The sequence below is a fragment of the Papaver somniferum genome, chromosome 2 (assembly GCF_003573695.1).
Source record: "Papaver somniferum cultivar HN1 chromosome 2, ASM357369v1, whole genome shotgun sequence".
NCBI classification, from domain to species: Eukaryota; Viridiplantae; Streptophyta; class Magnoliopsida; order Ranunculales; family Papaveraceae; genus Papaver; species Papaver somniferum.
Window position 1 is genome coordinate 93,052,808 of NC_039359.1, and position 8,674 is coordinate 93,061,481.

An 8,674-nucleotide genomic window follows, 5' to 3' on the forward strand; every position below is an offset into this window, starting at 1 on the left:
GTATTGTTATGATAATTTTCGGTCTGACAATCTGTTTTTGAGATTTATCTTTGTTATTGATCTCTTACTATTATCTTCTTGTTGTGCTGGGGATCTATTTGTTAGAGAGATCTTGCCAACTTGAAAAACTAATCTTCTTTCCAAATATTTACAACAATCACAATTGAAGGATGTAGAATCGAAAGACAGATTTTACAAGCATCTCACATTCTGTATATTTCTATATCTAATTGAATTTTTGGTAGACAAAAGATAATATAAAATATAGAATTTGATTTTCGTGTTTCTCTTCTACTGTTCTCCGCAACACCCTCGGGAAGCAGGTTCAGATGGCTCAGGAATCCATGCGGGTCCAATTATAATTCCATTCGCATACTTCAAAGAATAAATTAAAAATCTTATTCTGATTAATATTCAGGCATGAAAAAGATATTTATAACGATTTATAATGAAAGAATAAAGAATGTTATCCTCAGCAGAGACAAGCCGTCAAGACCAATCAATTAAAATTCTGACTTCAGATTACTTACAGACCATAAAAGAAGAGCGAATCTCATGAATATTTAGTATTTTGTAGAAAGGTGCAGGCACAGCTAAATTTCTAAACTAGGTAACAACAATGTGCGTTTCAGACTCAGTGTGACCCGTCCATTCACCAGTACCGGTTCGTACCAAATATACCCTCCCAGTTGAGTGGGTTACAGTACGTTGGTTTGGATGATAAGAAATGGTGGTAGGTTATGAAATCCTGTTCTACAGTTCTTCAACCCTCTTCTATAGTCGTATCACTATTCACGACCTTGATCCAATTGAACTAGAGAAGAATCAATATATCGATGGTGAGTTCAAAAATGGAGTTGGGTTGACATGCGATGAAGAGTATACTCTTAAATTTCCTTCCTTCATCATATACAATCATCTCTTCATGTTACTTAGCATATCTTCAAGAAAGGTTGAATTATATCAAAAGGGTATGTGTTATTGTATTTGTTTGTTTCAAAATTGGATATACTTTAGGGTTTTATAGAGGTTTTTTAAAATGGATTTTGTTTACATAGGGTTCCCAATAGGGACTGTGGAATTAAAATTAAGAAAATTGATTTTGTTGCTTAATGTCTAGAGCTTCTACTTGTTATTGATAATTTGTATGCAGATTTGGTAGATAAACATGATTGTTTAGGTGATTCATATATTTAGAAGAACAATTGATTAATCCATTTATATGTTAGGGCAACTCCTGGTATAGTTGTGTTTGAATTTTGAATAGTTATGAGCTTGTATTGGGTGTAAATGCAGTCAGAGTCACAGCAAAGACAATACAAGGTTAGCTTTGACGTAGAGAAGGAGAAAGCCGAGGGGGTGATCAAGGCTCTCTCAGAGCGTCTTGAAAAACGCGGGGTAAGATTCTTGGAATGACTAGTTTTGATTTTCTACTTCTATTTTTGATAGAAGTATGTCTTAATTTGTTGTCTCTGTACATCTTTTCAGTTCTTGTTTGGCTTCTTACTTGCCTTCTTTATGAGCGGTTAGACGTAAATATAATTTTAAGTGGACGCCATGCTTTAAATGTTATACCAAAACGTGGAGTTAAAGGGAAGGCTCTTGTATATTTACTGAAGAGATTTGGTGACGATAAACAACCCCGTAACACTCTTGTTTGTGGTGATTCTGGTAATGATGCTGAGCCCTACACCGTTCCAGTTGTGTACGGCATCATGGTTTGTATCCCAAACATGGTTCACTAAATGCAATCATTGCATCCAAACATTTCAAAACTGCAGGTTCTCAATTTTGTGTCACTTAACTCTGTTATGCAGCTACACAATGCGATGGAGGAGCTTCTGCAGTGGCACACAGAAAATGTGAAAAACAACCCTAAGATAATTCATGCAACTAAGAGGTGTGCATTTGGAATCATACAGGCCATTGGTCATTTCAAGCTAGGACTAAACCTTTCATCAAGAGATGTTGTGGACTTCCCATAAGGCAGCCTTTCCACCACAAATCCTGGTCATGAAATAATAAAATTCTACTTGTTCTACGAGCAATGGCGACGTGCAGACATTGCCAACTCAGGACAAAATATTCAGAACTTGAAAGCAATCTGTGTAAGTCCATTTTAAATTCCATAGTTAACTCTTCTCTTTTTATACGTCTTTCATTTTTATATAGATATGGCTTTGCCTTGTCATCTAATATTTTAACTAATGGCATTTGATAAAAGTCTGAAACTGAGCAGTGTATCACTTAAGTTTATGAATTACTGACTGAAAGAATATGTCCATTTATGTACTGACATTTCCATTTGTTTTCATTCTTCAGTGGCGTGTATAGTATCTGAAAATCTTATCGATTATTTACCCATTTCAATATGTACGATCATCTGAAAGATGTAGCTATTTAAAACTTGTATTCCCATGGCTGAGGGTGGATCGAACAAGAGGCAAGGACACTGGTATTGAGAAATCAAGCTTTCTTGGGAATATTTTTTTCCCTGAAGTTGACGTTAATAAGGAAAGCAGTGCATTGTGTTTCAGACGGTCCTATAAAATAAATTGGGTAACTGCACAACACGGTCATATAAATTTCAATGAGTACATTGTTTTTGAAGGTACTATATATTATGATGGTAAATCACTTTGAGGGTAGTATAAAATTAACTAGGTACCCGTAACCAGTCTGTAGCGTAAAATCTATTGGGTACATTGTTTTAAGTTCGAAGGGAATTGGCTTGTTCTTCGGGTATATTTGTGCAAAAAGATTGATTAAGGAGGTGATGGAACTCTTTTGTTCTTCGAGTATATTTGTGCAACACGATTGATTAAGGAGGTGATGGAACCCTGGTTTTTGGTTGTCGTATGCGTGCCTAAATCAATAATGTTTACTGTATTGCTGAAGTTGCAATGAAAAGGAAAAGGTGATTGAAAAGGAAAAAAGGAAAAGATGTTTACATCGCATTAGATGGAAGCTAAGCAATTCTTATAAACAGTTTATGAATTTAAAAATTGAAATCACAAATTCAACGTAGGAATGACTATCTTGAAGCCAAAAAGTATAAACAACGAACAGTGTAGGTTATAGACGCTGTGTGAGATATGAACTACGTTTAAAGAAGAACAAAGCAGGGTGAGGAGAAATATCAAACACCCTCCGAGCAATAGCATTGACACCCTCATCTAATGCATCTTGGATAAAACCACGGAAACCCAACCAAATCCATCGGTTCCTGACCCGTATATTTCCATGCAGTCAATGCACATTTCCAACTAGTGGGTGGCTATAATTTCACACCAACTCGTCCACCAGTGGGTTTTATAAACCCACAAGACTGCACCAGTAAATATGCTCTACAAGAGAAACCACAAAAAAGCTTGAAAAATAGTCTCAGCAAATTGGAATCAATTGATAAGATGACGACCGTGCATCTGGAATTGCCTGCTAGGATTTATACAACAAATTGCTAATGTGGGTTTTTCTCCTCTGTAAATCTACTAAAGTGAGAAACTTGTATAGAAAGTACAGTTGAGATGTTTCAATATGTTAAAACATCTAATTATCTCACTATCCACAAAGGGTGAAAGAAATTGGGAGCCAAGTCTTACTGTTTTGCACTATACAATACACACTGCTCCAAGTTGAGGGGGAAAATCTGACAAAGCTCTGGAAGACGCTAATTTTCCATTAGATATTTCAACCAGAAAACTAGTTTGTACATGAAACTGCGATAGAAAAAAATGAAAATGAAAACTTAAGGCGTATAATTTGTATGTATTTTGTATTTTAGTTCATACAGCATTCTACTTTTATTACAATGACAAGATAGACAGATAAGATACCTGGTGATTTATCAGTATGCATTCATATATTCGCTGCAGTCATATCAGAATCCAGCGCTTAGCAAATGTGGATTTTCTCTTTTCGATTTAGCCTGAGACTGCCTCTGTTAAGTCATAATACGGAAGCATCGCTAGATTCCAGGTAGCAACGTAATCCAATCCCTGATCCACACTCATGTCTCTACTACTTAACAATACCTCTTTCGTTCCAGTCGCTGCAAGCGGAGACTTCATTGCAATTCCTAACATTTCATTCATTAACATTTCATAGTAGATAGTACAGGAGCAAAACATGAGAACAGGGGAGTCTTTCTCGAGGCATATGATCTAACCTGAAGCGTGATAACTAATAACATGCACCTAAGGTTACTAACCTACACATAAACCTATACACTTTCCAGGTTTACAGCTTATATGAATGGGGCAGTTATGCTACAAATTCAATCTAATTAGTTCTAACTCCACTTAGGACTAGCAGAAGTTCGAAGATCTTCCCAGTGATAGGTTAAGTTCAAAAATTCATTTCAAGAAGAAAAAATATTTGCACTGGAAACCCCAAATCCTTGTATTAAGATTGAATAAAGTATAAAAAATGTTCTATTAATGTTCTTCTTTAAGCTAATATCCACCAAAAGTGGTACGTAATAACCCACGAAAGATATACATATTGTTAACCTTTTACTAATTACGAAACTCAACTTAAAAATACAGGGAGACTAATACATAATGTATCTTCCCACCAGCTCCCAATCTTGTTCACCGTTCCCACAAGGCCATGACACAATTAGGTTCTCTTTCTCTCTTTTACTAAACATCTTAAACTCCCCATTATTCTAATACTTAGTAGTGTTGAGCTATTTTAAAATAAAAAATATGATATGGACACAATTGCAGAGTTCAAAATCGACAATCCTAGACAACACACTACTTGCTTGCATCCTGAGCTGTCCGTGAACCTGGAACCTATCTATAGGCCTTAGTAATTGGAACCCTAAACCCTTTGAGGTTAATGTTAATGTTCCAGGGACCGATTAACAAACAACTAATACAACTGCAATAACAAACTTACATTAACTGCGGTGACAACCGACTATAATGCCAGATAAATATATTTAGGAAACTTACACATTATTTATTCAATCTACATCGACAGTTCAAGATGACAATTTGCATGACTTTGAAATTATGTATACCTTTGAACACAAATTCCATATTCAACATCTACATTTAATTCAGCCTCCGGACCAATCGAACAACTTAGAAACAACTAATTTCACATTACGCTGAAACCCTGTAATTTTAATTCCACAATGAACTGGAAGAAGCCTATGTATCAATTTTTTTAAATAAACTGATACAGTTACATATACCCATCTGATCTATGATAGGATCTTGGTACTGATTAGCTGATCCTAATATTAACAAACACACAAGAACAGTTGATCTTTTGAATGGAGATCGACCACTTCTAAATAAAGCTTAATAGTTTGATAATTGAATGCCAAACCTAAAACAAACTAAGGATATATATAGAGAACGTAATCATTTGCAAATAAGGAAACAGAAAACTAATTCCTAAAATAACTATAGTTGGAGTCGGTGTCCCAACATTCCACCCGTCTTCAGATGAAGCTTGTCCTCAAGCTGCAAAGGCAGGAAAACGATTAATGAAATCTGCGGCATCTTCCCATGTAGCCTCTTCTACAGAACGATTTTTCCATTTAATCAACCAACGAGTTACCGCAACATTGCGTTGCTTAAACATTCCTCGATCCAAGATTTTCTCTGGTTCCCATTCGAACTGATCTAGTGTTGCAGGTAAGTGGGATTCAACTGTGTCATGTGCTCCTAATTTCAACTTCAAGGCTGACACATGAAAAACAGGATGTATGCGGCTTATTGGAGGCATGCGCAGCTTATAAGCAACAGGTCCGATTTTCTCTTCAACGCGAAAAGTTCCATAGAAACGTGGAGAGAGCTTAGAATACGCTTGATTTGCAGCTGTAGTCTGTCTGTAGGGTTGTAGACGAAGATAAACCAAGTCATTTACCTCAAAGCTTCTTTCTGTCCTATGAGCATCGGCGTAGGATTTCATTCGAGCTTGAGCAGCTTGGAGATGCATCTTAAGGATCTGTAAGGTTCGATCTCGTGAGCGCAAGGAGGTGTCCACAGCATGGACAACAGTAGAGCCTGGAAAATAACTCGCAATAGTTGGCGGAGGACGACTACACAACGCTTCAAATGGAGCCATCTTAATGGCTGAATGGTAAGTGGTGTTATACCACCATTCAGCCCACGGCAACCAACTATTCCAACTATGTGGTTTATCACCAGCAAAACAACGGAGATAGCACTCTAAAGTGCGATTCGTTACCTCGGTTTGGCCATCCGTTTGCGGATGATAAGCGGAACTCCGACGCAGTTTGGTACCTTGGAGCGAAAAGAAAGATTCCCAAAAATTACTTAAAAATATAGGATCACGATCACTTACAATTGTCCGAGGCATGCCATGAAGACTAACAACATCTTGAACAAAGATATCTGCTACGGTAGCGGCAGTATAAGGGTGTGAAATTGCGCAAAAATGAGCATACTTAGAAAGACGATCAACTACCACCATTATTGAATTCTTACGGCTGGAAGTAGGCAAACCGTCAATAAAATCCATTGATATATCGAGCCACACATCATCAGGAATGGGCAACGGCTGAAGGAGGCCTGGAGGAGAAATGGATTCCGATTTATTTCTCTGACATACGTCGCACTCCGCGATGTAAGACTTAATTATTTTCTTCATACCTTTCCAATAAAAGTTTGCCTTCAACCTCTTATACGTTCGTAAGAATCCAGAGTGTCCAGCAGATGGGGTACCATGAAACTCATGTAAGAGTTTAGCACACCAAGGTGAAGTAGAGGCAATCACAATACGTCCCTTGTATCGCAGAATATTATCCACATAAGAATAGTGTGCCTTATGGCTTGGATCCCGACGTAATCCATCAATAAGTAAGCTCAACTCATTATCATTATGGCATTCATGAATTATTTCATTAACCCCAGCAAATATTGGTGTTGTAACAGCCATTAAACGAGGGATTTCAACTCGAGATAATGCATCAGCTGCATTGTTTTCAGAGCCACGCTTGTAAACTATCTCATAGTCGTAGCCAAGAAGTTTAGTTATCCATTTCTGTTGTTCTAACGAAGATAAGCGTTGCTCCGGAAAATACTTTAAACTACGGTGATCCGTACATATTTTAAAATGTCGACCCAGTAAATAGGGTCGCCACTTCTGGATAGCAGAAACAATAGCTAGCATTTCCTTATCATAAACAGAGAGATTCAAATTTTTCCTGAAAGCGACTTGCTATGATAAGCGATGGGCTTACCTTCCTGCATAAGGACAGCTCCCAACCTGTTTCCTGAAGCATCACACTCTATGACAAATTCCTTTGAGAAATCAGGCAATTGGAGAACTGGTGTAGTTGTTAATGTTGTCTGTAGCTTTTTAAAAGCAACCGTAGCATCATTGGACCAATTAAATGCATCCTTTTTAAGAAATGCAGTTAAAGGTGCACTAATCTTCCCGTAATCCTTGACAAACTTACGGTAATATCCTGTCGATCCTAAAAATCCACGGAGATCCTTTACCGATAATGGAATAGGCCAATTCAAAATACTTGTAATTTTATCGTCTTCCACCGATACTCCCTCCGCTGAAATTTTATGCCCGAGATAACCTACTGAAGACTTCGCAAATGCACACTTCGATTCCTTCACAAAGAGATGATTAGCTCGTAAAATATCGAAAAAAATCGAAAGATGGTGAATATGCTCTTCAATTGACTTGCTATAAATCAAAATATCGTCAAAAAATACCAAGACAAATCGACGTAAATGGGGTCGAAAAAGGTCGTTCATCAAGCTTTGGAAAGTCGCCGGAGCATTGGAAAGGCCGAAAGGCATTACCAAAAACTCATAATGACCATCATGCGTCCGAAACGCGGTTTTTGGTATATCTGGTTCATGGAGTCGAATTTGGTGATAACCCCATCGTAGATCAATCTTTGTAAAAACTATTGCTCCCTTCAATTCATCTAATAACTCATCCACCACTGGAATTGGGTATCGATCCTTAATAGTGATGTTATTTAGAGCACGATAGTCTGCGCACATGCGCCATGAGCCATCTTTCTTACGAACTAACAAAACCGGTGAAGAGTAAGGACTTGAGCTAAGACGAATGAAACCGGCCTCTTTGAGTTCAGCAACCACCCTTTCAATCTCTTCTTTCTGGAAATATGGGTACCGATAAGGACGCACATTCACCGGAGAAGAATCTGGAACCACTGGAATGTGGTGATCATGAGAACGCTTGGGCGGCAAAGATGTAGGAGACTCAAAAACATCAGAAAATTGCAATATTAGCTCTCTTATTGCAGGACGTGTCACTGAGTTACTTGAATCTGTTTCATTTGTAGCATTTGTTAATTGTAATAAAATACCTTGCTTCTCACGACATATAACTCGCTGCATAGGATTAGTATCCAAAAGCATAACCGTTGGAGAGTTGTCACCAATTAGGGAGAATTCTCTATCAAGTTTGGAAAACTTCATAATTAGCTTATTGAAATCCCAAGTAAACGTACCCAAACTACGAAGCCATTGAACGCCAAGAACAGCATCACAACCACTGACTGCTAATAGATAAAAGTCGGTGTCGAATACATAATCCTTTAACTTAATAGTAATATTAGATCATGAACCGATAGTGTTTAAAAATCCACCGTCCCCTATCATAACTTGCATAACAGTGTTACTAGACGTAACCTTATAAC

General features: G+C 37.5%; 1 pseudogene; it reads left to right on the forward strand.

Annotated features, from left to right (window-relative positions):
* Window positions 1-727: 727 nt before the first annotated feature.
* On the forward strand, window positions 728-2,315 carry LOC113351619 (annotated as a pseudogene).
* Window positions 2,316-8,674: the final 6,359 nt, after the last annotated feature.